At 44.0% G+C, this 21,350-nt stretch overlaps 1 long non-coding RNA gene across 1 annotated transcript; it reads left to right on the plus strand.

Moving 5' to 3' along the window:
- The first annotated feature begins 9,899 nt into the window (after positions 1-9,899).
- On the plus strand, positions 9,900-20,526 carry LOC129868194 (uncharacterized). Its single transcript, XR_008761731.1, has 6 exons — positions 9,900-10,075; positions 17,356-17,401; positions 17,551-19,329; positions 19,497-19,825; positions 19,996-20,077; positions 20,238-20,526. It is a non-coding gene; the product is annotated as an uncharacterized LOC129868194 (long non-coding RNA).
- Positions 20,527-21,350: the final 824 nt, after the last annotated feature.

A 21,350-nucleotide genomic window follows, 5' to 3' on the forward strand; every position in this document is an offset into this window, starting at 1 on the left:
TGTTTGTTCGCTCCTTCATTCTTCTCTTTTTATCAGAAAGCTGCACTCTTCATATGGCCTAATGTGCATGTAAAGCACCACTTGGACACCGATTACTTTAGATCAATCAGCTCTCTGTCCCCGCTCTGGGGCACATGCATCCCAAATGGCACCCTAGTACTTATGTAGTGCACTACTTTTGACCAGGGCCCTATGGTTCTGGTCAAAAGTAGTGCACTGTGTAGGGAATGGGTTACCATTTGTGACGTAGACTCAGTCTGGAGGAAACGATAACAACCACCGTCGCTCACTCGTCATTACCTTAACGAGCCTTCAGTTCTAATGCCATTATCCTGTGACATGAATCCAGAATGATCAATTCTCATGCACTTGTCAATCGCTGTTAATTTTCCACTGTCTTTTCAGTACAGAGAAGAAACATTAGCCTGAGTGCCAGGCTGTTTGTGCTAACGTGCCAACTTGTTGTCACTCATTGTCATGACGAGCATGTTTGCCTTGACAATGAGCGATGGCATTGGAAAGGGCACAAAGGCTGCGTCTACACAAGCAGCCCAATTCTGATATTTTTTCCACTAATTTGTCTTTTCACCAATTACATCAGATCTTTTTCAGAGCTGATCTGATTTGTCAAAAGGCCAATTTAATCAACAACATATCAGATTTGGGCTTTCTGTGGTGTAAACAGCCTAAATCTGGGACCAGGCTAAAACATTATAAATAGGTGGTGGATTTCAGCTCTGTCAGGAGCTGTGCGCACTCTGGTGCCACGACAATCGCTAAAGCATGGGAGGGAGATGTCATGCATGGAACAGATACGGTGTTGTGTAGCTTTCTTATAGCATGTGGTGGATGAACACTGCTTTTGCAATCAACTGTAGAGATTCTATAAAGCACAATTGTATATGGGTCCCTTTTTGTCTCTTGCTAATGCTTCATTTGCTACTAAATAAATGTATTTCTGTTTCTTACATTTCTTGTAATTGAATTTATCTCCACAGCAGGTTATAAGAGTCATCAAAAAGTTAGTTGTATTCATCGTGAAGAGAAATTAATGCTTTTTATTTTTTACGTTTTAGTCATTTAGCAGATTCTCTCACCCACATTGCAAGCTCCATGCTCTACTAACTGAGCCACACAGGAATTCATGTATTTGGAAATGAGCCTGTCATGTCCACATGACTTTACAGTAACTGCTGAATCATTCCATTGCTAAAGTTGTCTTGTATGATGACAGAAATATACTTTGCTCTGAGTTATAGCTCCCTTGTGAGTAATCCTGAATCCTAAGCAGTATCAATGGCAGGGGTGGGCAATTCCAGTCCTCGAGGGGTTTGGATTGGTGTCACAGTTTTGCCCCAACTAACACACCTGACTCCAATAATCACCTAATCATGATCTTCAGTTTAGAATGCCATTTGATTAATCAGCTGTGTTTGGTAGGGATGTGTGACACCAATCAGGCCCTCAAGGACTGGAGTTGCCCACCCCTGGTCAATGGCAATGTGACCTTTCATGGTTATGCATGGGGCTGCAGTTAGCCTATTGGTTAGAGCACGTTTGTCAAACTGGAGGGCCTACTGTCTGCAGGTTTTTGCTTCTCCCTTGTACTTGATTGATGAATTAAGGTCACTGATTAGTAAGGAACTCCCCTCACCTGGTTGTCTGTTTTTAAATGAAAGGAAAAAAACAAAACCTGCAGCCATGGCCCTGCATGAGTTTGACACCCCTGTGTTAGAGCGTTGGGTTAGTAACTGAAAGGTTGCTGGTTGAGTACCTGAGCCGACAAGGTGAAAACTCTGTCTGTGCCCATGAGCAAGGCACCTACAGTAACCCTAATTTGCTCCAGGGGTCCCTTACTACTATGGCTGATCCTGTAAAACAACACACTGGATAGGTGCAGTGAAATGTATGTGATGATAAAACACAGTCAAACATTTTTTACTAACTGAATGATGACATTACTGAGAGAGCTTGATATGAGTTGGCTCCTGTGGGTAGGTCTTGAAGGAGGTAAAGGGCCTGTCCTATATAGACAAAAGGCTGCAGGTGGTCACATCACCACTGGATGGCAGTAGAGACACAACTCAGTGATGAGCAGACGGTAAACAGCAACTACGCGTGAGAACATTCAGAAGGGCACTTCTGGGAAGCTTATTGCTTGAGTAAAAGAAAAGAACTTGGTGACTGTTTTAGCTTGAATGGATATGCCTATCATCCTGAAACCTGGCAAGCACAGAGTAGGCTAATTAATAACCATGTAAGTAAGTAGAACGTACTTAATTATTTACATGGTTGATTTCATGAACCCCCAACACTGTCAATTGAAGTGAAACCAAAGATTCCATTGCTTCACAAAAGCACATGATAGTGGGTAAATAAATAAAAAAAGTTGGCAAAGCATTGACAATATGTAAACCCAAATCTGCAGTGATATTGTTAACATGGGATGTCAAGGTCATGCAGGATGGTTGATTAAGGCTAATATTGGGCATTTTGGTTTTGTTATTTTGGCCTGCAGTTGGTAGGTGGGTGTTTCACCTACGAGGGGACGAGGGGGCTCCCCATGCTGATAGGTCAATATATGGACTGGAAACCGGGGGGCAAGCCTCCCTCTGCAGATAGATAAAACAACTGGAATACAGACAATATTTATCCAAGCACACATATCAGATGTATATGTTCTGGCTGTTGCTTTATCTTCACAGGGAGGTCAAGGTGTGCCTCATTGACAAGCTAGCTCTGTGTCAGGGCCTGTTGGAGAAAGGTTGCTGTTGTAGGCAACAGTTAGGATATATTATATTTTCATAGGTGCTGTGTTTCTGGATGCAGGCCCTGCCTCAAACTTATGTACCTAACTTATGTGCTCTCTGTCATGGCAAATGGCCCAGGAACATGAGGAAAACACAAAGAACAATGATTTAAGGGCCAGTATCCCCCCCCCCCCCCCCTAGACCTTTAGCTGCTGTGACATCCTGTGGAGATTGGGCCTGGCTGATCAGGTTACTGTAACTTGGTATCGTTTGATGGGTCAATGGTGGTAGGTTTAGGTTTGAAAGTGTCACCTTGTGTTATAAATGGAATGAAGTGCCTTTGTTCGGTCTCTTATCCTGTCCATGGAGTACGGTTGTATGATCACCATGGAGAATGGTTGTATGATCACCATGGAGAACGGTTGTATGATCACCATGGAGAACGGTTGTATGATCACCATGGAGAACGGTTGTATGATCACCATGGAGAACGGTTGTATGATCACCATGGAGAACGGTTGTATGATCACCATGGAGAACGGTTGTATGATCACCATGGAGAACGGTTGTATGATCACCATGGAGAACGGTTGTATGATCACCATGGAGAACGGTTGTATGATCACCATGGAGAACGGTTGTATGATCACCATGGAGAACGGTTGTATGATCACCATGGAGAACGGTTGTATGATCACCATGGAGAACGGTTGTATGATCACCATGGAGAACGGTTGTATGATCACCATGGAGAACGGCTGTATGATCACCATGGAGAACGGTTGTATGATCACCATGGAGAACGGTTGTATGATCACCATGGAGAACGGTTGTATGATCACCATGGAGAACGGTTGTATGATCACCATGGAGAACGGTTGTATGATCACCATGGAGAACGGCTGTATGATCACCATGGAGAACGGTTGTATGATCACCATGGAGAACGGTTGTATGATCACCATGGAGAACGGTTGTATGATCACCATGGAGAACGGTTGTATGATCAATTCTCATTTCATATTAGGCATCTCTTTTTTCATGCTTTGGCTTGTAACTGTAACTTGTAATTTGTATGCCTAGATTGTGAATGCTATGCAACTTAAGCTTTATGCCTTGTATAATGTTATAATTCATTTTACAAAGTAATTAAATACTCTTCCATTTTGCATTCACTTTTCATGACCATTTCTGGATCTTAGTCAGCGAAACGCATAATACTTGATTGCACATGGTATCAAATGAAATCAGATAGTCAGGTTTATCAAATGTAGATGGTTAATCATTATTTGACATTACAAGGATATTTGTGGACCAACGTGTGAACGCAGGTGTCATACTTCATTTCTTTCTCCTTTACCAGTATATTTCCGGCATATTTTCTTCATTTCGTCAAAATGTTGTTTCAATTCACAGAGCCATGTCTCCTAATGGATTCTTATTTTTGATTCAAATTATTTTTATTTAACGAGGCAAGTTAGTTAAGAACAAATTCTTATTTATAATGACGGCCTAGCCCGGCCAAACCCTAAACCAGACAACGCTGGGCCAATTGCCCGATGGGACTCCCAATCACGGTTGATTGTGATACAGCCTGGAATCAAACCAGGGTCTGTAGTGATGCCTCTAACGCTGAGATGCAGTGCCTTAGACCGCTGCGCCACTTGGGAGCCCATAACGGATTTTCATATTGTGTGAGACTTTTTAAGACCTACTATTGGTTGATGTTCTTCAGGAAGTGGTATCCCTACCACAAAATGTGACAATTACCTTTTCATTGGTCAAGGGTATGCAGGAAGATGAATATCTCTGACCTCCTCTACCTTCTCTAATTACTTCACTTAGACTTTTAATTTCCTGTCCCTGTCCTAAACTAAAAGTCACCCGGGTGGCATAATCCACTCTGTCCAGAATGTCTAGTCCTATTTGCCTCGTTTGATTTGGGTGTGTTATTTTAATATTAACTATAGCTTTACTGTCCTAAGTTTTTGTCTGGGAATGGGGAAGCCTATAGTGTACAGTGTTGACTCATGGATTTCCTCTTGTTGATAAATGCCACACATGTCTTCTTTGCTGTTATGAAGACTGCCTGCCTTCTTCTCTGAGGGGCCCGTTCCCCTGGGGCCTCCCTCGCTTCTTTCATTCTGTTGTCATCCTTCCCTTGAAGACTGCCTGTCTTCTTCTCTGAGGGGCCCGTTCCCCTGGGGCCTCCCTCGCTTCTTTCAGTCTGTTGTCATCCTCCCCTTGTAGACTGTCTGCCTTCTTCTCTGAGGGGCCAGTTTCCCTGGGGCCTCCCTCGCTTCTTTCATTCTGTTGTCATCCTCCCCTTCATTACTCACTCACCATCAAAGCACCTCCCTTCCTCTAAAACCCTCCTCCTTGAACAAACTGTTAGCTCAGAGGCGTTAGTTAGTTAAATAGTTAGTTAAATTTATGATGATCAAACGGTTAGATTATAACCCATCATGTGTTGAAAACCTGTCGCAAGTCCTGTCTTCTTCAGAAGCGCTTACATACTGTATGAGCATCTTCTCTCCATACTGTTAATAAGCGTGTTGGTCCGGTTACCTCCGGTTCTGCTCTCAGCGGATTGATTAAACATGAATTGTGTGTGTGTGTTTCTGCCCGCCTCCAGCTACTGTACCATGCTAAGCCATACAACGTCTGTCTGCTTGGTTTTGTCAGACCTACTATGTTATCTGCCTTAACTCCCTTATTTACTTCTCTCCTTCAGTCCTCTCAGGACAGTGTATTAGCTCCTTTCTCTCTCCTAGGAATCAGTCAGTCTACGCTGTCTGTCGACTCGGGCTATACAAAATCCTTGCTAATCTCTCTACCAGTGTCTGTCTTCAGAGAGTCCTGCAGGATCCATATATCTCTGTCTTTCACTTTGGATCTGTCTTTCTAGCTCCGTCCTAATCTCTGACTAACTTCTTCTCATGGTTTTATTTGCTACTTTTGATATTCCCTTCGGTCTCTGAAGAGGTGCAGTTTTTTTTCTAGGTTTGTCTATGCATTAATTGGACCTTGTGAATATGAATTTGATTTAATCTTTGGAGTGAGATTTCTCATAACGGATTCAATTTTTCTCCAATTGTGTTCTTGTAAAAAAAAAATCACTAACAGCCTCTAGAGTTGTTCCTCAACGTCTTGACCCTCCATTTTAACTGTATCAGATCACCTTGTGACAAGGCAGTTTGAATTTATTGGGGAGCCATGGCCTATGACTTCTTTCCAAACACACTGCTTTTCCCTTGTCAGTCACAAACATTAGGAATTAGAAAACAAATGAGTAATTTAATATGATTTCTATGGTCACAACAACATAGACATGCGTCACCATCTGTCCCCCAGATAATAAAACACCTGAACAGTCTCAGGCATGACCACTGACTAGAATACTGTGCAATCTCAGCATTCTGAAGGAACATCATTAGGATTCCAGTCATTCCCTCTATGGACTTCCTTCTGGTTGATACAGCTCCTATTAAAAAAAAGAGGGAATCCATCTGAGCATGTGGGATGGAGAACCGTCGTCGTGCCGACGTTGCCTAGGAACGATATATGGATGGAGGTGTGCAAAGGTCACACGCTGCAGCCGACATAAGAATGAAGTAAATTTAAATGTCAGACTCTGTAATGTTCCCTCCATTGAGCTGGTGCATATTCAGCAAAGGAGGCCCCATACACACCCTCCTCTCCTCCACACCCACACCCTCCTCTCCTCCACACCCACACCCTTCTCTCCTCCACACCCACACCCTTCTCTCCTCCACACCCACACCCTTCTCTCCTCCACACCCACACCCTCCTCTCTACCACACCCTCCTCTCCTCCACATCCGCACCCTCCACACCCACACCCTCCTCTCCTCCACACCCACACCCTCCTCTCCTCCACACCCACACCCTTCTCTCCTCCACACCCACACCCTCCTCTCCTCGACAGCCACACCCTCCTCTCTACCACACCCTCCTCTCATCCACATCCGCACCCTCCACACCTACACCCTCCTCTCCTCCACACCCTCCTCTCCTCCACATCCACACCCTCCACACCCATACCTTCCTTTCCTCCACACCCTCCTCTCCTCCACACCCACACCCTCCTCTCCTCCACACCCACACCATCCTCTCCTCCACACCCACACCCTCCTCTCCTCCACACCCTCCTCTCCCCCACATCCACACCCTCCTCTCCTACACACCCTCCTCTCCTCCACACCCACACCCTCCTCTCCTCCACACCCACACCCTTCTCTCCTCCACACCCACACCCTCCTCTCCTCGACAGCCACACCCTCCTCTCTACCACACCCTCCTCTCATCCACATCCGCACCCTCCACACCTACACCCTCCTCTCCTCCACACCCTCCTCTCCTCCACATCCACACCCTCCACACCCATACCTTCCTTTCCTCCACACCCTCCTCTCCTCCACACCCACACCCTCCTCTCCTCCACACCCACACCATCCTCTCCTCCACACCCACACCCTCCTCTCCTCCACACCCTCCTCTCCCCCACATCCACACCCTCCTCTCCTACACACCTCCTCTCCTCCACACCCTCCTCTCCCCCACATCCACACCCTCCTCTCCTCCACACCTCCTCTCCTCCACACCCTCCTCTCATCCACATCCGCACCCTCCACACCCACACCCTCCTCTCCTCCACACCATCCTCTCCTCCACACCCACACCCTCCTCTCCCTCCACACCCTCCTCTCCTACACATCCACACCTCCACACCCATACCTTCCTTTCCTCCACACCCTCCTCTCCTCCACACCCTCCACACCCTCCTCTCCTACACATCCACACCCTCCACACCACTACCTTCCTTTCCTCCACACCCTCCTCTCCTACACACCTCCTCTCCTCCACACCCTCCTCTCCTACACATCCACACCCTCCTCTCCTACACACCTCCTCTCCTCCACACCCTCCTCTCCTACACATCCACACCCTCCTCTCCTCCACAGCCTCCTCTCCTCCACACCCTCCTCTCCTCCACACCCTCCTCTCCTACACATCCACACCCTCCTCTCCTCCACACCCTCCTCTACTACACATCCACACCCTCCACACCCATGCCTTCCTTTCCTCCACACCCTCCTCTCCTCCACACCCTCCACACCCTCCTCTCCTCCACACCCTCCTCTCCTACACATCCACACCCTCCACACCCAAACCTTCCTTTCCTCCTCACCCTCCTCTCCTCCACACCCACACCCTCCTCTCCTCCACAACCTCCTCTCCTCCACACCCACACCCTCCTCTCCCCACACCCTCCTCTCCTCCACACCCACACCCTCCTCTCCTCCACACCCTCCTCTCCTACACATCCACACCCTCCACACCCACACCCTCCTCTCCTCCACACCCACGCCCTCCTCTCCTCCACACCCACACTCTCCTCTCCTACACATCCACACCCTCCACACCCATACCTTCCTTTCCTCCACACCCTCCTCTCCTCCACACCCACACCCTCCTCTCCCCCACACCCACACCCTCCTCTCATCCACACCCACACCCTCCTCTCCTCCACACCCTACTCTCCTCCACACCCACACCCTCCTCTCCTCAACACCCTCCACTCCTCCACACCCTCCACACCCTCCTCTCCTCCACACCCTCCTCTCCTCCACACCCTCCTCTCCCCCACACCCTCCTCTCCTACACATCCACACCCTCCACACCCATACCTTCCTTTCCTCCACATCCACACCTTCCTCCTCACTAACCGCCGGGCATTTTCTCATGTAACAGCATTTCTGTTGTGTTCCACTGTCACACAGATGACCTCTCCATCAGCTTTCATTGTGACAGAGAATACCAACACCTGAGTAAGCAATAACTTAACTCATGACGGGTCAAACGCAATGGTCCCAAATTATTACTTCAATTAATATGTTACAGTTTATGGCCACTGACAGCTATAAAATCACTATATACACATATGCAGACTGCTGGGCAGGGGATCTTTTTTGTCCTCAATGGGGAATTGGCTTGTTTGCCATGTGTTAAGTGAACTCTAGTGGCTTGCTGACATTACTTCTCGCTAGAAGAGATAAAGGTTATTAAATGTACTGTGACACCCAGCTGGTCAGAAAAGCTAAGATTCAGCTCTTGTTAACATTTTTTGAACCATGTGTGTATTGTAGGTGGACAGAGGTAGATCCTCAAAAAGTTCTACAGCTTGTGAATATACCAGGCGGTGTCAGAGGAAGGCCCTAAAAATTGCCACCTAAGTCATGGACTGTTCTCTCTGCTATCGCACGGCAAGCAGTACCGGAGCGCCAAGTCTAGGTCCAAAAGGCTCCTTAACAGCTTCTACCCCCAAGCCATAAGACTGCTGAACAGCTAATCAAATGGTTACCCACTGACATGGTACCTGTACCCCCTGTACATAGCCTCGTTATCATTATTTTATTGTTGCTCTTTTATTTTTTACTTTAGTTTATTTAGTAAATATTTTTCTTAACCCTTCTTTTTCTTAAAACTGCATTGTTGGTAAGTAAGCATTTCACGGTACGGTCTACAACTGTTGTATTCGGCGCATGTGACAAATACAATTAGCGACTACAAGCAGCGACTGTTTGGAGGACTGATGCAGGAGTGTACTGTAGAGTCTAGACAGCCCTGAAACAGTGGGGCCCATTGATATGATTATGTAGCGATGGCGGTGCTGTCAGTGGCTGGAGGAGAGAGCACCAGGGGGCACCGTTTGCTCTGAGCATGCTGCATGCAACCCTCCACAGGCCTTTTGAATTGCTTTAAATAATGAGTTCATTCATGTTGAGAGAGAGAGAGAGAGAGAGAGAGAGAGAGAGAGAGAGAGAGAGAGAGAGAGAGAGAGAGAGAGAGAGAGAGAGAGAGAGAGAGAGAGAGAGAGAGAGAGAGAGAGAGAGAGAGAGAGAGAGAGAGAGAGAGAGAGAGAGAGAGAGAGAGAGAGAGAGAGAGAGAGAGAGAGAGAGAGAGAGAGAGAGAGAGAGAGAGAGAGAGAGAGAGAGAGAGAGAGAGAGAGAGAGAGAGAGAGAGAGAGAGAGAGAGAGAGAGAGAGAGAGAGAGAGAGAGAGAGAGAGAGAGAGAGAGAGAGAGAGAGAGAGAGAGAGAGAGAGAGAGAGAGAGAGAGAGAGAGCTGAACTGAACTTTACAGGACAAATAGTTTCTGAACACAATTTTGATTTCAGTGTAACTTTTCTTTATTTTTTCTTCAATAAGAACCACTGCTGTGTTGAAAGCAAACCACCCCCACCATCCAATCTCTGATATTGGTTTTCTGCTTCCTCTCCTCTAGCTGCAGTGATTACACCAAAGGTAATCCAAAGACATTTATCTAGCCTGGCTTTTAAGGTTTTTAATTGTTTTCAATGTTATTAATTGAAAAGCTGCTTTATACGTAGATGATTGATCTATACATATTGATACAGATGCTGCTTTTACTTTGGTGAAGAAGGCTTTGATACAGGAGTCTCTTCTCCTGTATCTCCTGCATCTACCTGTTGATGCTAAGGCAGAACTGTGTAAAGATTTCTGTATGAAAAGCCCTCCCCTCCCTTGTCTCTTCACATGCAGCTCAGCTCCTAAAAGGCCATTACGAGACCCTGATAGGTTTCATCACTTAGGGAGCGATCCAATTGCAGCCTATTCCTTATGTAGTGCATTACTTTTGGCCAGGTCCCATAGGGCAACATGAATAGGACGAAGCCCCTGACTGTAGAAATTAAAAGCCAGACAATGGAGACCCACTTCTCACAGATTCCACCTGATTGGTCTGTTGTTACTGGCCGTTTGTTGAAAGGTGACAGAAATTTCAGAGCAGAGCACGTTGTCATGGCTTCCATTAATCCACTCACACAGCTGCCGTGTCCAGTCCACATTCCATCAAACGATAAACGCTCGCCTCGCAAAACCCCTTTGTGGTTGTCCTCAATAGCACTATTGTCTGCCAAAGTTGCCAATAAAATATGTTATTAAGTAAGTGCTGATGGAATCGATAGGGGGGGAGGAGGGTAGATTGGATTCTCTTCCCTGTTTTCAGAGTGCTTTACTTTTCCCTTCTTCGGTGACTGTACATCGGCCGCTCTTGTGGTGTGTGGGGACAGGCATTACCTTAGACAGGTGCCCAACAGATGCTAACGAGAAAATACACAACACAGTGGAGGACATGATGCAGCCAGAGCTCAGTGAAGAGGAGGTAACCAGGGGAGATAGAGAATGAAGTGAGACATTAGGTTCATCAGGAAAGGTAAATTAAAGCCACTTAAATGGCATTATGTTAATGGTTTAAGACAGAGGATTAATCAAGGTGTTAGGGCATTACTGCTCATTACTGTAGAGCCTCCATGTATTGCACTGGGCTGGCAAGGCACAGCTCTATGATGTTATGGGTTGCGTCCCAAATGGCATCCTATTTCCTATATAGTGTACTCGTTTGACCAGAGCCATATTGGCCATGGCCAAAGGTAGTGCGCTATAAAGGGAATAGGGTTCCATTTGGGACAAAAGCATGGTGAACTGAAGCAGTAAAGTACCTAGCTAGTTGACTCTGTTAGACTCCTTGAGTGGGAATATGTAAATTTCTCAAATTAACACAAGCAGAGGTTTAGCTTTAAATCTAAATGAACACAACATGAATAACTAAGAATCAGATGGTCAAGATGCTTAAAAGGTGACCAAAACACAATGAATATTAACTCTGATACTAACTGCATTAGCTATCAATGTTATCCAATATCCAGACATTTCCACCATTCACCCAGTCCCTTCGGCTTCCAGATCACTTTCAAACCATGCAAACCATCCTCAAAACTACCCTAAAACACAGTAAGTTATGTATCACCAAGTAGCTTTTTTTAACACCTTCTTTGAAAAACAACAGCTCTCACTATCTACCACTAACTCTCCTCACCACCCACTCCTCGGCTCTGTCCATCCCTCAGACTAAATTACGGTGTGGAGCATGTGAAGCTGCTGCTGTCTGCCACAGCTCAGGCATGACAACGTGCTCTGTTCTGCCAGGTGTTGTCATAGAGGTGGCCCTCCATCTGTTCAGGGGACCCTGACAGCACAGCGCTACACAGCCCTGTGGAGCCTGTTAGTCAGCCTGGTCCTCGATACTGTGTGGAGACAGAGGAGAGGACAGGAGGCAAAGAGTGACTGCGCTGTGGTACAGACATCAGGCATAGCTACTGCCAAACCCTGCTGGGACTGCAGAGAGAGAGGCTACTGTATAGGCTACTGTGTCTCTGTGTCTGTGAGCATGCCAGTATGAGTGTGTACTGTACTGTACACTGCATAATGTCTGAGTGAGAGGCCGATGCAATGACAGTGACTCCATACCTGTAGAGCACCTTTGGAGCAGTAGAGGCTCCTCAGAGGAGTAAGGGGAGAATCATCATCCTCAGTGATTTTCATTTAAAAAAAATAGTGAAACATTAACAAAGTTATCCTTTTTAGATAAAACTATACTAAATATATATTCACGTCACCAAATAATTAGTCAAAACACAATAAAGGTCTACAGTAGTCTCAACAGCACTCTGTAGGGTAGCACAATGGTGTAGCTGGAGAACAGTTAGTTTCCATCCTCGTCTGGGTACATTGACTTCAATATAAAACCTATGAGGCTCATGGTTCTCACCCCCTTCCATAGACATACACAGTAACTATGACAACTTCCGGAGTACGTCCTCTTTTCTGACAGAGCTCTTGCAGCATGAACTAACATGTTGTCCACCCAATCAAAGTATCAGAGAATGAATCTAGTACTGAAAGCATAAGCTACAACTAGCTAGCACTGCAGTGCATAAAATGTGAGTAGTTGACTCAATAAAGATAAAGAAAAGTGTTGAACAGTTTTGAACAAATACATTTCTTTAAAAATGAAGGAGAAGTGAGAGAGAGCTATATTTAGTTGTATTTTTTTCACTTTCACTTAGCTAGCGAATGCAGCTAGCTACTTTAGCCTACTCAAACACCCGGCTCAAACAGAGAGGGATGCTATGTTAGCTAGTTGGCTATGGCTATCCAACACTGGAACCCTTCCAAGTCAAGGTAAGTTTTTGATTGTATTAATTTATTGCCACCGAGGTAGCTGCTAAACTGCTTGCTGACTGTACACAAGCAAAGGGAATCGGAAGTCCACAAGCAAAGGGAATCGGTGAGAGGAGGAGAGCACGTAGATGCGAGAAGGAATTACACAACGAGGAAAATGTTCATGTTGTTTGTTTGTGGCTGCTATGAAAGTGAACTGTGTTTGCGTGTGATAAGGGGTGTATTCATTCCGCTGATTCGGTTTCTTAAACGTTTCTTAAATGGAACAAAACGGGGATAAACATACCTGAATTTGTCCAATTGAAACTCATTTACAACTATTGGACTAATGATTACACCCTAAATCAACTAGATGCAGGTAAGTGTGTGCAAGGCGGTATTGAATGTGTCACTGTCTGTCACCTTGAATGCTCAACTTTTTCTCTCGACCTGTGCACCTACATTGTAAACTTTAATTCATAGGCTAAGTCATGATGGGTATAGGAAAAATTTGAGTATCATGTAGTAGCCTAAACTATCGACGTTACATTGAACTGGGTGAATGGAATATGAATGACAGTCATCCAACATGCTCTAATAGAAACAAGGTCATGCTCATGAAAAAAAAAATCATCCTCCCTCATCTTAATCGTCACTGACCGCCACATCTCAGTAGGGGGTGGGGGGGTGGGGGGTGGGGTGTGTGTGTGTGTGTGTGTGTGTGTGTGTGTGTGTGTGTGTGTGTGTGTGTGTGTGTGTGTGTGTGTGTGTGTGTGTGTGTGTGTGTGTGTGTGTGTGTGTGTGTGTGAGAGACAGTCAGTCCTTCTCTAGCGTCTCTCTTTCTCTGTCAGGTGCTGTTGTAATGAGACGGTGGAGGGAAGGCTCGCACTAAGAAACAGCTGTTTCATGTCACAGTCTGATGCAGAGATAAGAGCCCTACGCCGCCGCCTCCTTCCCGCCTTTCATTCAGCCCTTCTCCTCTCCTCCCTGCCATCCCCTATCTCTGTCATCTTCTTTTCCTATAGACAGAGTGGGATGAGATTGCAGTGATTAAACCATCAACATTAATTGAAAGGACGGGTTGTTGTCTTCGACTGTTCATCATCCATTAGTCATTGTGTGCATTCCAAATGGCACCCTATTCTCTTAATAGTGCACTACTTTTGACTATATATAGGGAATAGGGTGCCATTTGGGAGGTAACAAATTATTTTCTGTGTTGTGGCGGATAGCTACGATGGGTAGTTGTGAAGAGCCAATGGAAGGGGAGAGTGGTTTGGTGTTAGCTCTAACCAGTGTCTTGTCACCGAATATACTGTACCTCACAACTTAGCGACGTGTTGTAACGTGATTATCAGTTTAATCTCGTCATTATAATTCTAGAGGTGGCTCTCATGTCCATTCTCGTCATGCTAAGAGAGATCCTAGTCACGAGAAGTCATGGAGAGAAGTGATACAGGTGGACATGCACGCCTGTGTTCAACATGTGTGTCAGAGTTGGCAAGTGAAGATGGAGATGTGTTTTATTGATGCCTAAATGAGGCTGTAGAGGAGCCTTTTTAAACAGAGGGAACATCCCCCTATGGATTAATGACAACCTCGGTGGTCGCCTCATCTGGTTGGCTCCTGAACCCTGAGATGTATCGTTGCCTTGTGATGTCATGGAGTTGGGAAAGGCTGGCAGAATTCTGGAATGGAAGGCAGCAAGCAGGAGGGAGTTTTTTTCCCCCATCCACGTCCCGTGATCGTTCACTTAGCAGGGGCGGGAGAGAGGAGGAGAGAACTAAAGGAAAGGAAGTGAAGAGGAGGAATGATTTTAATTTTCTGCAGAGTTGTCTTTATCCATTAATCTGAGCGGAGGCTCTGATGCCTCATTATCCAACTCTGTGGTAATTATATTAATGGACGGGCTTCGGTACGTGACAGCAGCAGTGCCAATTGTCTGAGTTTGGGGCCGGTGGCATGTATGAATCTAAATGCTAATTTTGAGAAAATGGGGGTCGATTTCGCCACTGAACAAAAGCGATATAGACAGACACACCACATACACAGTAAAATCACAAGTGTTAAATTTGCAGTGTCAAAAGTGATTGAACAACATGCAGTGTCAAAAGATCCCTAGTGTCAGTGTTGATAACTGTAGTTAAATGCTATGTTTAATTTTTTACTCTAATAGTGTAAGAAACATTATAACTCCACCCAGATTGGATGGGGAGTGTTGCTGCACAGCTATTTTCAGGTCTCTCCAGAGATGTTTGATTGCGTTCAAGTAGCGGCTCTGGCTGGGCCACTCAAGTCTTGTCCCGAAGCCACTCCTGCGTTGTCTTGGCTGTGTACTAAGGGTCGTTGTCCTGTTGGAAGGTGAGGTCCTGAGCGCTCTGGAGCAGGTTTTCATCAAAAATCTCTCTGTACTTTACTCCGTTCATCTTACCCTTGATTCTGAATAGTCTCCCAGTCCCTGCCGCTGAAAAACATCCCCATAGCATGATGCTACCACCACCATGCTTCACCGTAGGGATGGTACCAGGTTTCCTCCAGATGTGAAGCTTGGCATTCAGGCCAAAGAGTTCAATCTTGGTTTCATCAGACCAGAGCAGCTTGTTTCTCATGGTCTGAGAGTCATTAGCTGCCTTTTGGCAAACTCCAAGAGGGCTGTCATGCCTTTTACCGAGGAGTGGCTTCTGTCTGGCCACTCTACCATAATGGCCTGATTGGTGGAGTGATGCAGAGATGGTTGTGCTTCTGGAAGGTCCCATTCCCTTCTCCACAGAGGAACTCTGGAGCTCTGTTAGAGTGACCATCGGGTTCTTGATCACCTCCCTGATCAAGGCACTTCTTCCCCGATTGCTCAGTTTGGCCAGGAGGCCAGCTCTAGGAAGAGTCTTGGTGGTTCCAAACTTCTTCCATTTAAAACCTCTCTAGGGTACGTGAGACGGTAGCGTCCCATCTCTTCAACAGCCAGTGAAACTGCAGGGCGCCAAATTCAAATACAGAAATACTCATTATAAAAATTCAGAAAACAAAACATATTTTACATAGGTTTAAAGATCAACTTCTTGTGAATCCAACCACGGTGTCAGATTTAAAAAATGCTTTACGGCGAAAGTATACCTTATGATTATTTGAGAACAGCCCAGCAGACAAATCATTACAAACAGTAACCAGCCAAGGAGAAGAGGTACACAAGTCAGAAATAGAGATAGAATTAATCCCTTACCTTTGATGATCTTCATATGGTTGCACTCAGAAGACATTCATTTACTCAATAAATGTTCCTTTTGTTCAATAAAGTCTCTTTATATCCAAAAACCTCCGTTTTGTTTGTGCGTTTTCTTCAGTAATCCACAGGCTCAAACGCAGCCACAACAGGCAGACAAAAAAATCCAAATTGTATCCGTAAAGTTCAGAGAAACATGTCAAACAATGTTTATATTCAAACCTCAGGTTGTTTTTAGCCTAAATAATTGATAATATTTCAACCGGACAATAACGTCGTCAATATAAAAGGTAAACATGAAAGGCACTCTCTCGGTCGCGCGCATGAAAAAGCTCTGGGACACGGCAGGGTCCACTCATTCAGACTGCTCTTACTCCCTAATTTTTCAGAATACAAGCCTGAAACAATTTCTAAAGACTGTTGGCATCTAGTGGAAGGCATAGGAACTGCAATTTGAGTCCTAAGTCAATGGATACTGTAATGGCATTGAATAGAAAACTACAAAACCAAAAGAAAATCCTACTTCCTGAATGGATTTTTCTCAGGTTTTCGCCTGCCAAATCAGTTCTCTTATACTCACAGACACTATTTTAACAGTTTTGGAAACTTTAGAGTGTTTTCTATCCAAATCTACCAGTTATATGCATATCATATCTTCTGGGCCCGAGAAGCAGGCAGTTTAATTTGGGCATGCTTTTCATCCATAATTCCAAATGCTGCCCCCTACCCTAGAGAAGTTAAGAATGATGGAGGCCTCTGGGTTCTTGGAGACCTTCAATGCTGAATAAATGTTTTGGTACCCTTCCCCAGATCTGTGTCTCGACACAATCCTGTCTCGGAGCTCTATGAACAATTCCTTTGACATCATGGCTTGGTTTTTGCTCTGACATGCATTGTCAACTGTGGGACCTTACATGGACAGGTTTGTGCCTTTCCAAATCATGTCCAATCAATTGAATTTACCACATGTGGACTCCAATCAAGTTGTGGAAATATCTCAAAGATGATCAATGGAAACAGGATGCACCTGAGCTCAATGTCGATTCTCATAGCAAAGGGTCTGAATACTTATGTAAATAAGGTATTTCTGTTTTGTTTTGAATTGACAAAATATTCTAAACCTGTTTTCGTTTTGCCATTATTGGGTATTGTATGTAGATTGATGAGGAAAACATTTTTATAATAAGATTGTAACGTAACAAAATGTGGAAAAAGTCAAGGGGTCTGAATACTTTCCGAATGCACCCTCATTGCTGCTTAATTTGAAATGGGTTGTTTAGACTATTTAATGATCTTCTTGTAAATTGAAGTAGTTTACAGTACTGAACTAATTTGTCTGTTTCAGTGAAGTTGGTGGGAGGCCAATTTGTGAATCACAAGGTTGGCCAAATGTGAGTCACAAATCAGTATTTGAGTATTGTCTCATACGTTTATGGTTATGGATTACATGTTCATGGTAACCTATCTTCAAAATCTCATCAACAGAACTTGACTTGTTTGAATACTTAAATCAATGTCTCTTTTTTTTCTCTCTCCTCAGATCCAACATTGCTGATCAAGGGAAGTTGACTCACTGACCTGAGGCTGAGTGACTTCTTGAATGAAGATAATCTTTTAAGTTGGCCATTAAAATGTAATTGTCTTTTACCACTGTAGTTGCGAAAGATTAATTTCTCAGTTAAAGGGGAATTCCACTTTTCCTGTTTCTGTTGAGTCCGTATGGTTTCATATCGTTATGTGAGTTTCACAGCCATCCTAATGTGATGTTAAAGGGGAACTTCACCCATTTTAAGTTTTTGTGGCCTTACTTTTCTCTTTATATATATATTATGTCTACTGTGCCATTAATCCATGTTTGAAAGATTTAACCTTAATATGCAAATATTGAGTTATAGGATGGTGGAAACAAAATATGTAAAATTAGTGAGTTTGGAGTGTTTTATATACACATTTTTATCATGCATTCAGTCAATGGAAAGTGATGATTCAGCAAAAGTGAAACCAATTTTCAGAAATACGATATCAAAAAACGATTTGGGAAATCAACTACAAACACAGAAAGGGAGAACATAAAACATGTGAAAATGTGTTAACTTCCCCTGACAGTATAACAACAGAATTTCCTCTTGGGGATCAATCACATATAAAATGCAAACATTTTACAGTTTTGTTATGGATCGCCGTTAAACTCTAACTCACATAGTAATGATTTTTTGAAACCATCTATAGAATGGACTGGAGAACATCGAACAGAACAATTGATTGTAATTCCCCCACTCATGGTTATTTTGAAATGATTTGTCTCTGCATTCCTGAAATATGACGTACCAGTCGCCAGCCAAATTAATGCAAAGCTGTATGATGAGTCGGGAACTGAAGTTGATGGAGAAATGTTTGAGGAGGTGCTGACACAGCCAAGTCCTGGTGTTTTCACAATCAGACTGGACAATGATACTGGTATGTGTTGGTTTTTCACAGTAATAAAGTTAGAGGTTTAACTGTCGGCCTCTCCTCTGGACCAGTTACTTTGTATAGGGCTGTGTTGCTTTCTCACATTCATTTGGAATGTCTCTCTTTGTCAAAACCTTTACAATAATCAACCACTTTGTGTGACAGTATCTTCCCAGATGACTTCCTCCTTTGCCAGTTCCTTGTTGGAGATCTCGTCCATTGAGTTAGATGATACTGTCATTCTGAGCGATGATTGGAGCCCTTCAAGAAAACGACAGAGAGCTGAGGATGAAGCTAAACAACATGTATTTTTCTGAGTGTAATGTAATAAGCATCTGTTTAGAATCATTATTTGCTAACATCTCTTTCTCTTAACTAATGTTCCGTATATCAGCTTACCCCCCTGATAGTTGGGAGCTGTAAACCAGTGCATACCTTTTTACCTGCAGTGTCCGATGAGAGCGGGTAAGGATGGTTCTGGATTGTTCTTGATCATTTTCCTTTCATAGTTAAGAAATAACATACTGAAGAAGAAATCTGGTGGCGCTCTTGTCATCAATACTCTCGAACCAAAGGGCTGACTGACGACACCAGACGAAAGATGATACATTTTCTCACAGCAGAGATGACCGAGACTCACGGTTAAGCACTAAACCAGGCACGCAAGAAAGCTGTCTGTATCTAAGATGTATTTGAGATGAATGTTGCTATTATAGGGACCAGAATCAACAGGGGGCTTCATTGCAAATGGATGAATAAAGTACTCTTGTTGTCAGGACATCAGCACCACGCCATGAGGGAGTCATATGCTCAAGGAATTGTCGACTTGTTCCCTTACCTCAAGGACTCCTACAAAACTAAAAGATATGTGAGTATTAATTGGCCCAAATGTTTTTGTATATGCCACATTTTGCATGCATTTGTGTTTGTGTTACACATCTTGCAATTGTTGTCTGATTAGGAGTGTTAATGTATGTGTTGATGTGACTTTTCCATTGTGTTAAGATGAGTGAATGTGTTCTCCTTTTCTTCAAGGAACATTATTTTGACCCTCAAACTGGAAATAGTTACTTGTCCTCTGAACCATCCAGAGGAATTCAGCTTCACCTGAGAAATTATCACCTAGCCAGTAATTCAGTGGTGACCCAATAGCTGAGATAGAGACTCCATCCCATCCAGAGATTACCCTGATTGGTGAAAAGTGTAGGGAAGCCATTTCCCTGATGAAGCATTCTTCTGATGAGGTCACCAACAAGCAGAAAATGAGGATGACATTTGAATACAGACGGAAGATGACTCATGACCCAAGTAAATGCTGCGAGTTGCTGACTGAATTTCCACAATTCATGGATATGAAGTGCCTGGTAAGCTCTTCAACATTTCAAACAAATTCACATTTCAAATTCAACATTTCAAACAACATCACCTCATCGGCATCCTCCCTTGAATCCAAAAATGGAGAGTTTGATTGCTTTGGCAGTTTCGTAACTATTGTGCTATTGTATTACATTTTGCTCAGTATCTTTCTGTTTAGGATGGACAGTGACCTCTCCTCCATCCTCCTCCAGCTCCATTTGATTCCCCCTTCATCACAAGGCCACAAAAGACCAGGCAAGGTGTCTGCCTCAAGCTGAGAAGCATCTCGTCATATTCAAAAACGTTTGCATTGGTCTCCTTTTCTGAGTACCTAGTGTCACGGTTTATTGAATCCAAGCCACTAGACTATTGGTGAATTTTAAATAATGGTAGTGTTTCTTTTGTTGTTTTTGTCTTCAGGCAGGAACCAGTATCCAGAAACACATTGATGCTATTGCCCAAAGCAGTTAACCGTACCTTCTTGCTGTCGGGACCAAGAGGAGCAGCATCCATAGTTACTTCATCATCCTGGACAAGCAAGCTCTGACATGAAACTCACCAAGCGCCTTTTCTTTAGTTTATTTGTTAAATATTTTCTTTACTCTTCTTGAACTGCACTGTTGGTTAAGGGCTTGCAAGTAAGCATTTCACGGTAATGTCTACACTTGTTGTATTTGGAGCATGTGGCAAATAAAGTTTGATTTGATGAGCTCTTCGATCTGATGCTGCACAGTATGTACACCTTCATACAGACAACTGTGTACAAGATAGATATTGGGAAGGTTATAAAGAGTCCATGTGCTGCAGAGCTTAGAGCTAGATTCCTACACTTAAGCAGAAATATGGAGTTGAAATCTGATTTTTGTTTGTCATGCTAGTCTTTGGAGTTCCATCTTGCTTGTTAGGAATCTTTAGTTGATTCATGGACTTTGCCCTGGTAAAACACTTACGCTGAAATGTGGTCAAACGGGTTGTTGTATTTGGTACTTTTCCAGGCTTAAGGAAACATGGTACACGAAGGACATGAGGATGTTCTATTGAACACTGACATGGATAACAAAGATAATAGTCAGCCAAGTGATGTCATACCTACAACTTCTTATGTCTTATATCCAACAAGAACATCCTTGATTTGTGTGCGTCAGCTATTGCACAACTGCAGGCTGCGGGTGTAGGTCAGACAACTGTAAATAGTTCTGTATCTTCCATGGAAGAAGCAGTTATTGAGATACAGGGTCAAGCTAAAGAGACAGCTCTGAAATGTATGTATTCACAGCACACAGAAATGCTAGGCAAAATCCAGCAGTCTTTTCAGGATATTGAAAACTCTTTTACTTCATTTAATTCCGAATCAAAACTAAAAAACTATTTTGCACAGACATGGGAAACTGTTAACCCGGTGGGGAAAGTGCTTGGTGTTAGATCTGATCATAGAAGAAACAAAACAACTGGAACTTATGATCAAGTAGTTGTATCTTACAAGATTGCTTATGTTCCAATTCTTCAGACATTGCAGTAAAATTATTTTAACCT

The sequence above is a fragment of the Salvelinus fontinalis genome, chromosome 13 (genome assembly GCF_029448725.1).
Source record: "Salvelinus fontinalis isolate EN_2023a chromosome 13, ASM2944872v1, whole genome shotgun sequence".
In the NCBI taxonomy this organism is placed as follows: Eukaryota; Metazoa; Chordata; class Actinopteri; order Salmoniformes; family Salmonidae; genus Salvelinus; species Salvelinus fontinalis.